The sequence below is a fragment of the Lissotriton helveticus genome, chromosome 7 (genome assembly GCF_964261635.1).
Source record: "Lissotriton helveticus chromosome 7, aLisHel1.1, whole genome shotgun sequence".
Taxonomy (NCBI): domain Eukaryota; kingdom Metazoa; phylum Chordata; class Amphibia; order Caudata; family Salamandridae; genus Lissotriton; species Lissotriton helveticus.
The window spans coordinates 1,316,356,277-1,316,370,100 of NC_136068.1; the positions used below are offsets into that span (position 1 = coordinate 1,316,356,277).

The 13,824-nt window shown below is 45.8% G+C and overlaps 1 protein-coding gene and 1 long non-coding RNA gene across 3 annotated transcripts in view; one reads left to right on the forward strand and one right to left on the reverse strand.

The window, feature by feature from the left end:
• The window catches only part of MGAT5B (alpha-1,6-mannosylglycoprotein 6-beta-N-acetylglucosaminyltransferase B), a 793,707-nt gene that overhangs the window by 260,752 nt on the left and 519,131 nt on the right, over positions 1-13,824 (forward strand). The window lies entirely within an intron of this gene.
• The window catches only part of LOC144767380 (uncharacterized), an 89,157-nt gene that overhangs the window by 68,381 nt on the left and 6,952 nt on the right, over positions 1-13,824 (reverse strand). Inside the window, exon 3 of the long non-coding RNA XR_013598182.1 lies at positions 7,359-7,413. This is a non-coding gene — a long non-coding RNA (uncharacterized LOC144767380). The remainder of the gene's footprint in view (positions 1-7,358; positions 7,414-13,824) is intronic.

Sequence of the window (13,824 nt, forward strand, 5' to 3'; positions counted from 1 at the left end):
CAGGCAATAGGGTCAGAATTTCAATGATGCTGCAGGTGTGACCAGCACAGCCCACCCGAGGCTCGTGACGGAACGGTTCTGTCACGAGCATGGGAGGGGTTAACAGACTTTCTGTAACTTATATTGTACAACTAATCAGCAAGCTAAAACTTGCAACAAAAAACTGCTTATTATTAATCATATAGGTGAAAACGAATGCATTTACGAATGCTTATTGTAGCTGTGCTCTCATGCATGGACAGTTTCTTGGTGCTCATAGCCTTGGCTGCAGTGCACAGAGACCTCACACTGCGGCACACAGAGGGAACATTGAATACACTATCATTTAATTATAGCAAAGTGTCAGAGTTGCAATTGTATTATTTTATAAGCCATTGTAAAGTTAATGGCAAAAATTAAGTGAACAAAAATTACAATTTGCAGACCGCATTATGTTGTTAAATGGCTGTACCAGACCATGCCACACAATTTTTAATGTGAAACCATCAGGTAACTCATTAACAATATCAATCATTCTCTTCAGCTAAAAAGGATGAAACAAGAACTAGGTCCTGCTGGGATTCTAGAGTATGGCCTTCAGATGATGGACCGCTCTTGGTATTATGAGTTTAAACTATTGAGCTCCCTTCACATAAATGGATATCATGGCATTCAATCTCGAACAGAAAACTATCACTCCAAATGTACAGCAAGTAGCAGGAATAACAGCAAATAGCCCTGAAACAGACACTCAGAAATTGAGAAGGAATTCAGAGGGATGAATGTGTTGTGTGAGCTACATTACAATACTGTTCTCCACGAAACCGGCAGTAAAACTTGATCTGTAAACAATTTAGTGAAAAATCAATTGACATTGTTTGGTTTGGTCTCACAGCACATCCTCCACTTGACCCATAGTCTTTGTGAAACACAGGAAAATACTGCCTTTACTTGCCAACAGCACTCTTCATTCTGGAACATGTTGTTTTGTTTTCCTATTAAACATATGAGCTGCCCAGCGTTGGGATGTACATGATGATGGTTAACAAGACAGATTTGTTAGTGAGCATGCATATAATCTTAATGTTTGATGATTAAACAATTAGGCTGAGCTTTCACTAAGGAATGGTCTATGCATGCCCTACTCAGGACAAAAATGTAGATATTTCCACCAACGTGTACATGGAGCAATGAAACTGTGTAGAGTATTGAAGGCCATTGCTGAATAATGGACATTGTGCTCTATTGAGAATGGAAATGATTAGAAATGGGGTTTCTGGTTGGCTAGGGTATGCACCCAAGCCAGGCAGAACCCACCACTCTAGTCAGAGCAAGGTAGTTACACACGGAAGATAACCCCTGCTCACCCCTTTGGTAGCTTGACACGAGCAGGCAGGCCTATCCCAGAGGCAATGTGTAAAGTGGTTGCGCAACACACTGACCCAGCAGTGACACACTAGGCACACCTCAAAAGAAACTCTACACAAGGTTATATAAAAATAGCCTTTGTATTATCCATAAAACACGTTAGAACACCATCACCTATGTACACTGTGCCACCAGGCACTTGTAATGACTTCACAGGTATTAGATAAATCACTTAGGCCAATCAGGCCGCTGTCATAGACATTACAGTTAGGGAGCAGTAGCTACTGGTAAGATCACCTTTCAGCATAACTCATTATGCATAGACAACATCGGCAGCAGTGCACCATAGTAAACACTGACTACAGTACACATATCATGAGCACCTCTTGCCCACCTTAGACTTAAGCCGTTCACACAAGTAAACACTTGTGAGGTGCGCAGGTTATAGAATGGATCTCCAAAACATAATCACATCAGGGCACAAAACTTCAGGGAATACACTATTACAGGATAACATAACTGTTAGGGCGTCACCCACTGCTCCTAGGATGATACCTGATGTCCCTCCTGTAGGCTTTTGTGCCACGTGCCCGCCTACAACAGGAATTGTGATAAGTCCCAGGAATCCCTTTACATCCAGGGATCGAGGCCTCCGTTGAGGTTTTCCCTGTGGTGCTCAAGGGAAAAAGGAAATGCCCCCAATGTAGGCTCTCCAGCAGCTGCCCACAGCTATGCAGTGCAGCTGTGGGGGATCTTGGCCCCTTAGTAGTAACACAGGGGACCTCCAAAGAGGATACTTCCCTCTCTGTGGCCGTACGTAGGAAGAGCTACTCGCCCCTTCCAACGGAGCTCCAGTGTGGGTCAAAGCCTCACGCAGTTCCCCTCCAGTGCAGTGGACCCCACATGGCTCCACAGGACTCCTCTCTTTCGCTGGAGGCCCTTCAATTCAGCGCGGCTGGGGCTCTGGGTACCCAGCGGCTTCCAGGGGCTTGGCTGGGTGGTGCTAAGGATTCCAAGCTGCTGTGCTGGTGGCTCAGCAATGCCTGGGGATCTCTGTCATTCCGGCTTCCTCTTTGAGCGTGGCTCCGCCCACAACCAGGCTTGGTCTCTGCCTGGCTTCTGGCACCACGGAGTGAAGTCTCCATCAGTGCAAGCCCTCAGGAAGGTGGAGTGCCCTCTACGCTCGTGGAAAGATGCACCGATATACGCACTGGATGCTTCTCTTTTTCTCTTCTTATGGGCACACGGTGTGGTCACAACACCTCAGAGACCGCAGGGAAGAAACATAAGCAGCACTCCACATGCTTTCTGTCTGCAGGAGAAAGGGGGCTGCACTTCTACAGCACCCTTCACAGGAAACGCTTCACCTGCCCAGAGCCTCCTCAAGGCAGGGACACACCAGCAAGGTGCTCGCAGGTAGGCTAGCACAAGGGTCCCTCAGGGCACGGCTGCTGCCTGCTCCCAAGCCCAATGGACAGCAGGTCAGCAGTCCAGCGGGGTAAAGTCCCTGGGCGGTTCCTCCAGTCTTACAGCAGACTGCCGGTTAGAGGTCCTGCGCAGTATCTTCAGTCCCAAGAAAAACTCAGTTCAACATACATGGGGTCAAAAAGTCTTTGTTCTGCCCTGGTACATGGCCCTGGACCCAGTATAAACCAGTTCTGGGGGCACTTAAAAAGTATCCTTTACAGTGCACAACATTCCCCATTGTAACTGTAAGCCCTGGCCCCAGACACACCACAGGAGGGCAGAGCCATCACTGTGGAAGGAAGGCACATCCCTATTCAGGTGCAGGTGCAGGTGCTACTCCTCCCACCACTCCAAATATGGACTAAGCCTATATTCAGCCTAGCGCTGACTCATCCAGACTCTCTAGAGCCATTGCACCTCCCTAGCCCTTGTCACTCCAAAGCCAGACAGTCAATACACAACAGGCAGGCACAAAGACACATAGCACACAGAAATGCCTACTTCTAAAAGTGGCATTTCTAAAATAGTTATGATTAAGGGTGGGCGGCCAGCTACGCTCCGTGCACGGAGTGCGCGGAGTGCGCGTAGTGCCGTCTCCTACGCATTTTGCGTAGCGGGCGTAGCCAGGCGGCACTACGCGTGCTCCGCAGACGGTGCGTAGCTGGCCGCCACCCGCCTCCCTCCCGCCCTCCCTAAATACTTAAATAAAATGATAGAAAGCTTTTAAAAACACTTACCTTGTCCGCCGCGTCCCCGGGGCTCCCTCTCGCCGTCCCTGGATTCGCGCCGCCATTTCGGATAGTAATGCGCATGCGCGGGCGGCCGCGCATGCGCCTTTCTCATGAGAAATGCGCATGGCATTTCTCATGAGAAATGCGCATGCGCGGGCACCCGCGCATGCGCATTAGTATCTGAAATGGCGGCGGCGCGAATCCAGGGACGGCGAGAGGGAGCCCCGGGGACGCGGCGGACAAGGTAAGTGTTTTTAAAAGCTTTCTATCCTTTTATTTAAATATTTAGGGAGGGCGGGAGGGAGGCGGGCGGCGCGTAGTGGGGCTACGCGGAGTACGCGGTGGGCGTAGTTTTGCGCCCACTTCGCGTAGCTCCGCGGAGCCCCACTCCGCACACTACGCCCAGGGTTAGTTATGATAAACCCACTAACACCAATACGCAGCATTTATCACCACTATTCCAAACATACCACACTTGATCATGCTACCCCTCTCAGATCAGGAATTACCACTGAAGCACATACCAGGGAATCTCCAATGCATTCCCATGACAGGGCAGCCTCACAGCAGTGAGAAACCAAATAGGCTGTTTGTTACTACAAGGACAAGCCACACAGTTACGGTACATGTCCTATCTTTTACCTACACCGCACCCCGCCCATATGGCTAGCTAGTGCCTACCCTAGGGGTGACTGATATGTAGTAAAAGGGGAGTCACAGACGTGGCAACCAATTTATGTGCCAAGTCACAGCAACAGTAAACTGCGCATTCAGGCCCTGCAGTGGCAGAGGCCTGAGACAGGTTTGAAAGGCTACTTTGGTGGGTGGCGCAGGCAGCGCTACAAGCCCACCAGTAGCATTTAATATACTGGCCCTGGGTATATGGGATATGACTTTACAAGGGACTGATAAGTACATTGAATATGCCAAAGAAGTGTAAACCAATCTTACCAAGTTTACCATAGAGAGCACATGCACTTCAGCACTGAACAGCAATGATAAAGTGCTCAGAGTCCTAAAACCACCAACAAGTCAGTGAAAATACAGGAGGAAGGCTAAAAGTTCTACGATGGCCCTGCAAAAAGGGCCAAGGAGGTACACATCCTATGAAAAAGCTGGGATCCCGCCCTGTCTCGGTAGGGTACAACTTCCTTGGGTTACAATACTGTCTTGTGCAGCAGGACAGATATCCCACAAGAAAACCACTGCTCAGTCTAGTTACAAAACATCTACCTAGGTGGACTATGGAAAGACTGTTAGAACTGGTACATAAATATGAGGATAATTTAGATTGTATATTTTTTCATGAAAGTTGTAACCTTTTGTTTTGCTGGACCAGCTGAACAGCACACCCTTTCAAAAACAGAGTGTAGCATTGGGGACGGAGTTCATAGGAAATACAGCTACTCGTTTGTGTGACAGTAATGAGGGTAGGTGGCGACATAACATATGACGCGTTACCCTAACACAAGTTGCCTGGCACTTGGCAGGGCTGACACATCACACACACACACGCACAGGAAATTAAGATACACTCAAGGCTTTCTCTTAAGTAACACCTGTGGAAAGTGAGCGCCCGTTAATCATTCTGTTTAAAACTGTGTAAGGATCCAGCCTATTTTGGATGGCATGGGTGTGATGCTTATAATATTTGACAAAGTGAACTCTGGTCATGCCCTTGTAAGCAGCTGACCGTACCATTATACAGCAACGAGAACATTCAAATGTGGAAAGAGTGGGCCATACAATTACTTTAAGGGGGTGGCAGGCTGCCAAACTGGAGCAGTCATCAGCCTGTAGTTGGTGTAGACATGATCTTTACAGCACACCTCCCCAGGAGTAGGATAACGCAGGACCCTTTTTCTTGTTTAGTCTATCCCTTCCCATATTTTTGGTTTGTCCTATCCAATCACTGCCTCTGCACAGTGTGTGGTCCCTATTCCCTGCAGCAGTTCTTCTCTCCTACCCTCTAAGGTGTGCTTTTCGAGTCCCTGCAGTAAGAGAGCCCCCTTAGATTGCAGCAGGCGGTGCTTCCCCCCCCCAACTTGGGGCTCCTGGGATGCCTTCAGGAGCACCTCTGTGTTGCAGCTGCAGTTCAGTTGCTAAACTCACACCATGATCCCCTGTACATGCTGCACTATGAAGACCCTTTTAAGCGATAGCAGCGCAGGTATCACTGACAGGATGCAAGCACTTTGGACGCAGAGTTGATCCCCAGGTAGAACTTATTGACAGCGTAATGTTCCAAAAAATTGTGGAAGCAGTGTGTGTGTGATGTAATAACCCAACATTTAGAGCAGCCGTGGACCGTGCAGGTAAGAGCGGTGGGGCCAGTTGGGTGGGGGGGGGGGGGGGATTTCGACAGTCAACGATGAGGGAATATTATTTATTTATTTTAATTTCCCTCGTGGTAGTCTGTCAAATCCCCCCCACCCCCAACTCGGCCTTGCTGATTTAGAGATTAAAAAACAAGCACTCAACAAAACATGACTAAATGCTCTTTTATGAAATATCTGTATCTTTAAATGACTGAATATACTTAATTATCACAATCAAAAATATTCTCTCCCTATAGGGAAGCTGAGAGTCCCCAGAAAAAGCTAACAAGTTTAACAGCTTTGGGTAGGATTATAATTATTTGAAACATTTGGTTAAAAACAATGGTTATAAATGCAATAAAATAAATACAGTAATACAAGCATTTACAAAGCAGCTTAATAGGAACACATTACAAACTAGGAACATATATTTAAACCAATGCCTCCATTGGAGAGGCATGGTGTGTCGTGGTGTCACAGGGGAAAGTAGACCTGGGGGTGAATTATGGAAGTGGCCCGGAGGTGTAACAGGTGTTAGCGCCCACTTTGGACACCCCCGGGCACTTTGGCATTACAGAAGGGGCCACAGACTCTTGTGCGGCCCCTTCTGTAATACAGATAGTGCTGACGCACATGTAGGGCCAGCGCTATCATCAGGGAGTAATCTCATTTGCTTGTGGGCATGGCCCCATTCAACTGAGGGAATCCCTTTGCCTCTGTGCCCGAGCTTTACTATAGTCATGGGCACAGAGGCAAAGAAGCTGTCAGGAGGTGCACTGTCATTGCACCCCCTGATGGCAGCCCTCTGGAGGGGGTAAGGCGTCCAATGGACTCCCCCAGACATTCCCTTGCAGGCAGGTGCAGTCTCTCACTGCACCTGTCTGCAAGGGGATCTCCCTCCCCTCTTAACTTAAAAGTGCAGGTGGGTTGCCGCCTGCACAGCAAAACACGAAGCGGCTGCTTTACAGCTGCCCCGTTTTTCACTTGTAAGCACTGCCTACAGGGCCAGACTGGGAACTGAAAGCAGCCCTGGCAAATTTTGCCAGACCAGCCCCCGTCTGGTGCGTAGCGAGTGCAGCGAGCAAGCTCAACCGCTACAAGGGGGTTTGGCAGGGTTCCCCCCCTCCCCCCCAAGAAAATTTTGGAAAAAGACTGACCAAAATGATGCATTTTACAGCACATTTTTCATACATATTCAATTGTATCAACTTTTAAAGCACAGCAAATAGTAGATGATGATCTTAAAGAGCACCAGGTTACCCACCTCATATGTACCTATAGACATTCTTTCAGAGAGCACCAAAAGTAGTGAATCAGAGAGAACAAAGTAAAAGTGAGACCAGCCCCCACATGGTGTGTAGCAAGCAAGCACAGTGAGCAACCACAACTAGGGGGAGTTTGGGGGTTGTCAGACAGGCCAAAGCAAAGCATTTTCCAAAACATTTTTGATTACATATCAAATTGTATTAACTGTTAAAGCACAGTAAATGATTACCTTATGGAGCACCAGGATACCCAGTCATAAATTACAGACATTCCTACAGAGAACACTAAAAAATGAAATGTTGAGCACGAAACATGAATTTAAATATAACCAATTTATTCTTCATATAAAATAGCATAAAGACATTTAAAAATGCGCTTAACTTCAAAGAATTGTGCAAAGGTTCAGAGTAAAAAATGTACATGACGTTCAAGGCTTTTTTTTAAGACTGTTTCAACGTCATAACTTTACATCATAACAACTACTTTCTGATATTCTTTTTTGTATTTTCAATAAATTGTCACTCACGTTGTCACACATTAAGCACTGACATGTGATGTCACACATGATCACATAGGTCACTGAGGCCAGAAACTGTGGCAATGTCACACATAAGCACCTAGGCACTGACCCAGGCCTGGTCACACCAGGCCAGAAAGCACGGACAAGTCACACATAAGCATCCAGGCCAGTAAGCATGAAAATGTCACACATGAGCCTCCAGGTCACTGAGGCCAGATACTATGGAAATAGCACACATAAGCACCCAAGCCAGAAAGCATGGAAATATCACACATAAGCATCCAGGCCAGAAAGCATAGAAACGTCACACATACTGGGCTGCCAGAAGGCATGGCAATGTCTAACATGGCACCCTAGCGAGAAAGCATGAAAAATTCACACAAAGGCACCCAGGCCATTGGCACTGGAACACTTTTCAGAATGTGGTTGCTGCCATCAATGTTGCCTGTACATCACTGAAGTCCAGGGATTGTGAAAAATTCAAGAATCACACAAAGAACAAGGGTAGCAATTCAGCCTTGCCAATTCCGGGACAAATAAAACAAAGATATATGCCAAACCATTTGAATACACTGCACTCTGCATACTACACCCTGCCTTATGGAAAGGGCTTGCGCTAGTGGTGACATCCTGGTGACATATGTAGTAAAAGGGAATCTTTTTAGGCCTGGCAAAAGGTTTTGCCAGGTCAAAATGGCAGTTTTACAATTGCATAGGCAAACTGCAATGACAGGCCTTGGCCTTGACACGTGTTTAAATAGGCTACTGACATGGGTGGCACAATAAGTGTTGTCGGCCCACTAGCAGTATTTAGTTTACAGTCCCTGGGTACATGTAGAACCACATTTCTAGGGACTTACAAGTAAATTAAGTTTGCCAATTCGGTGTAAGCCAATTTTACCATGTTTAAAGGAAAGAGCGCAAGCACTTTAGCACTGGTTAACAGTGGTAATGTGCACTGAGCCCTAAGAGCCAACACAAATGGCCTTTTTTGATGTAATAAAGCAGATCAAACCTGAATTTAAATTGGAGGAATCTGAGTGAGACAAGGACTTATCTAACCATGTCTCAGCAGTGAGTATGAACAATTTGTATCTAAAAAACACTTCACACAGGAGGACTGTGGAAGACTAGTGCTACAGCTCCCCATCCTTGAAGAGCATCTCCCCATGAAGTCCCAGTATCATTTTGAATGTTTAACACAGGAGAGAGTTTAAGGATGCTTTTAAAGTATACTGATTGTTATGTGAAGCAGATTAGCAGATTCGTATGTCCATTTACTTTGAGGAGTTAATAATTGGCATATCCCACTGCCATTGTATCAGCAGCAAATAGTTAAAGACCCTACCACCAACCATTTAGCCCAACCGTGAACATGAAGCAAAGGTTGTCCTCAAGGGCACTTATGTGACAATTCACTTGTGTGACAACTTGTAGGACACTTTATGACAGACATGTGCTTTACATGTGCATCGCATGTGCGCAGCCTTTTGAATCTCAAAAGAACCTGGAGGGGGACTACTGGAGAGTAATCCTATTTAAATGAATGGATATATGGATGGATGGGTGGCTGGATGGATGGATGAATGAATGGATAGTTGAATGGATGGATGAGCTGTGATGAGAGGACAAAGATGTATGCGAAGGACATTGTAAGAGTTAGGCCCGACAGCTTTATCACGGTATATCTAAGATAAGCCCTCGCAGGTTCAAAATAGAAACAGTGCACCATCATATAATATAATCGCACGGCCTAGGCACTCATTGTGTTAATGCATTCAATTAAAAAATATGGGTTTACAATCCGGCATATCTGCTCCATCTCCCACCCGTACAAAGCCGAATAAAAACATAGTAGCCATCTCCACTTCTTGTTATGGCAGATACAATGCCTGTGCGCACCAAATCAATATTTTTAATTATTATATTCTGACATTGCCATGGTATTTAAAAAAATCATTTGCTCTTAGAAGGGTAGATACACTTCCTCTATGTCTATATGATCTACTGCTATCAGCATATACATCGTTTTCTCTATTTAACTAAGAATTCAGAAGTGTCCCCACATATATCACATATATGCATATCTGGGCAAAGATCGGTCAGGGTCTTCTATGCTTATTAAAATATTATCCACATTTAGCAAAATCCTGTCTTCCTTGGACGACCCTTCACCAAAACAAATAATCTACACAATTGTAACAACACAAGCCTTATTAAATGCACCAAGCTGTAAATGTGTCGACAGGCGTCATATGCCAAGTATCACTAACATAAAGCATTCCTTTCTTTTCGATTAAGCAATAATGAAGTGCCCAGAAAGCCTTTACAGCAATGATACTCAAAGTACGGCCTAAGAGCCACATGTAGCCCTCCTGACGTTTACATGCATGATGCGGCCCCCTGGGCTGGTGTATAATCGACTCAGCACTAATATTAAAACATATTTAAATATACTGCAAGCCCTTTTTAAAGCAGGACTTGCTGTATATTTAAATATTCTCACATTTGCGAGGTAAAATTAATGAGGACAAGCTATTTTTCAGTCCAACTCGCCCTTTCTGGTGAGTAGGAAAACAAACTAACTTTTGTCCTCTGTCTTTGAAAATGGAGCAAATGTGACAATATCACAAGATTTAAAGGCATTTTTATTGCTCAAAAAGCGAATGAGCAATAAAGATACCTTTAAATCTTGTTATCTTGTTACATTTGCTCCACTTTCAGAGACGGAGGTCAAGCAGGTTGCAGGTCGAGGAGATTTTTCAAGGTACTAGAGCTGCAGGACTAGTACGGTATACAACCTTTACAACAAAACTTTTACAACGAACTACCATTACAACGCAACTTTTACAACGCAAACTATTACAACGCATTGCTCTGGGGGGCGCTCTAGGATAGGGAATAGGTTAATTTACTATCCAATAACCTTCCCTACTATCCACGGGGACTGGAGTTGGAATAGTAAATTAAACTATTCACTATCCAGCGCCCAAAGCATTATGCATTGTAATGGTATGCGTTGTAAAACTTACGATGTAAAGGTAGGCGTTGTAAAGGTAGGCGTTGTAACGTCATACATCCGACTAGTACCATTTTTCAGAGTTTTCGAGTCCTGTAAAGGTTAATTGCAGTCAAAGAAAGGAGGTAACTAGGGCCTTAACTATAGGAATGCCTCCATTTTTAAAGACAGGAAACGTGTAAAAATGTGATAGTCTTGTGAAAATTCAAAAACGGTATTTCATTGACCTGTAGCACTATTTTACCCTAGTAAATCAGATTAAAGCAGTGCATTCAAAAGTATTTTTCTTAAAGTGATGTTTTTCAAACATTAATTTAGAACCGTTCATGCTTCTCCCCCTACCCCCCCCCAAGTCTGACAACAATTCCATTAGTGACAACATCCAAGCACAGGAGATGGTTTTGAACAGCACTGATCCTGGAGTCACGTATTTAGAATTTCTCTTGTATTTGATAGTGAACAAAAAGGAGGGAAATTGAAATAAAACAATTGCCTATGGTCACACAATTTGGTCAAGTGGAGAAGCTGGGATTTATCCCAGGTTTTCTGGTTTCACATTGCGCAATTGAGTCCGGCTACTAAATATGCTTTGCTTCCCCTACATCGACTTTACACCCCATCGTCCCCCTCCCCCCCCCCCGGCATCTGTGCGGCCCTCGGTCACACCAAAGACCAAGGGACTTTCCCAAGCACTTGTCTCTCTCTTTGTGATATATTTAAATTCCCAAAGATAATTTTAGCAGTAGGGCCCTGTATTCAAAGATAAAAGATGCCTCAAAAGAAATGTGACAGGTGACGAGGAAGAGGCCGAGGGGGAATCAGATCCTCACATGGAATGATCTCCTTTGAAGTTTCACACATTTTCTAATTTTGTTCACAGCCCTTTATTTCCAGCCGGACTCTCTTTTCCTGGAATGTGCCTCAGGCCCGGCTGAGGACGTGCACTAGGCCCTGGAAGACTGAGGTGCAAGGAGTGTGAGGGCAGGGGTCAGGGGTTTATGAGACACAGGCTAAGGTACCCCTGGAGAAGAGGTGCTGAAGGGGCCCACCAGCCAGCTCTCACCTTCAGCCATCTGCTCTGCATACAAGTTACAACCAAGAAACCACACAGAGCTTGTTCTGGGTATTCCACCTGGACAGCTTGGTGGACTGAACACATGCTGCACAGACCATTGAGCAACATGCATTTCACACCTTTGGGTCGACTCAGACATTTCTCCTTCCTAGGACGATTGAAATAGAAATCAACTGCGAAATATTAACACCTGTGGTATTAGTACGTTAAATACAGATAATTTTATTTAAGTTTGGTACTTTTTCAAATGGGGAAGGGTCGCGTGTGAAGATACAAAAGCATTTTAGCGATTGAACTAAGTTTAATAAGGTTTTCCCCCACATGCATCATTGTAGGAATTTGCGATTCCTAAATTGCGAAAATTAAGGAATCGCAATTTAGGAATCGCAAATTCCTATGCATCAAGAAATCGCAAAAGTTTTTGCCATTTCTTAATTTTCTTTATTTGCGATTCCTTAATTGCGAATCGCAATTAAGGAATCGCATTACATTGATTCCTATGGGCCTAGAGGCCCATAGGAATCAATGGGAAGGCATTCTCATTTTGCGAATTCACAATTAAGGAATCGCACCATTTGCGATTTCTTAAATGAAAAAAAAAATGATGCATCCCAAAAAAGGTTTTTGCATTTGCAAACGGCCGAATTTTGCGATTCGCACCGTTTGCGAATGCAAAAAAGCTTGATGCATGTGGGCATTAGGGTGCAATTATTTGTGAATTCCTGGCTTTGTGCCAGATCAGTTTACTTTTCAATGCTGACTGTATTTCGCTGACCTGCAAGATTTTTTTCATAACCACTTAGTTGCTCTTGACCCTGTTGGTAGCCACAAGGCAGACCCTGCATCTCAGCTGATCGAGTTTGATTCTCCTTTCCTCCCAGACACTGGTTTCCTCGTTACTTTCCTCCAGACCACTCACCGTTCTGATTATTACTGCATCTGTTAGGGGGGTTGGAGTCTGGCAAGGTTTGTCAAGTCTATCTATAGTCGAGCTCTGCTAGCATGCTTATGCATGCTGAAAGTGCTGAATAGTACATAATGCGCTGATTTGGCTACATGGGAAACGAAGAGGAACTGTGAAAGGCTTCCAAAAGCTTAGCAGATTGAGTTGTGCCTCTGATAATGGTGACATTATTTTTTTCCTTTGGAGATGCTAAATAGGAATGTAAACTGCTACATGTAAGCGACCCTAAACCGAGATGGGCCTGGCCCATAAAGCCTTCATTGCAGCCCGACCTATGCTCTCCTGCTGCCTGGACACGGTACGGACACTCACCTGCGGGCGACGGGCGGCAGACACGGGGGCAGGCTAGAGAAATAATTACATTATGGGGTGCTCCCAGGCTCCGCTCCAGCATCTCTTTCAGTCGTCTCTGGCCTCCTCTGCCTCGCATTCGTGCGCATGATCACGAGGTCCACTGACTCCAGACCCCACCCTAAGGGTGAAAGACTGTACCACGGCCCGCAGACGCGGAGGCAAAGACTGAGAGTAGACGTCACTGTGCGTGGCACATCACGGAGCAGCCACCCAGGTCACAGATGCATTTTTAATAAATAATAAGCTAGCCTAAATGAAATTAAATCGGGTGACATCACGGACACAGACGCTGTGCGCAGCACCACCACCACCAGCTGCATTTTATGCAGATAGTTGTGCTTGTTGTTTGCTTGGTCACGCCTCAGGTTCAAATCGCCCCCCCAGCAACAGAACCGGCCCCCACCCCATCCAGCCTACCAGGGGATTGCCCGGTGCCCGGAATTACCAGTCCGGCCCGAGTTGCCTACATGGCAGGAGGTCTTCGCAGCTGCCCTGTGGGCAGCGCATTCTATGTAATAGGGCACACTTTCCCTGTTCGTTACCAGTGCAACAGTTTTAAGGTGTGCCCGGCACAAACAGTGAAATTGCGCCCTACGCGTAATGCAACCCCAGGAAACCAGGGTTTCAAAGCACGCCAAGGCCACCAGGCTGGCCAGAGCCAGGGAGGATAATTGGCCTGTGCATATGATGGTTTTCACCCACCGACTCTCGTGTAGGCCCAAGGTAAGTCTGCAAGGTTCATAAAGTGCCCCGGCCCTTGTCA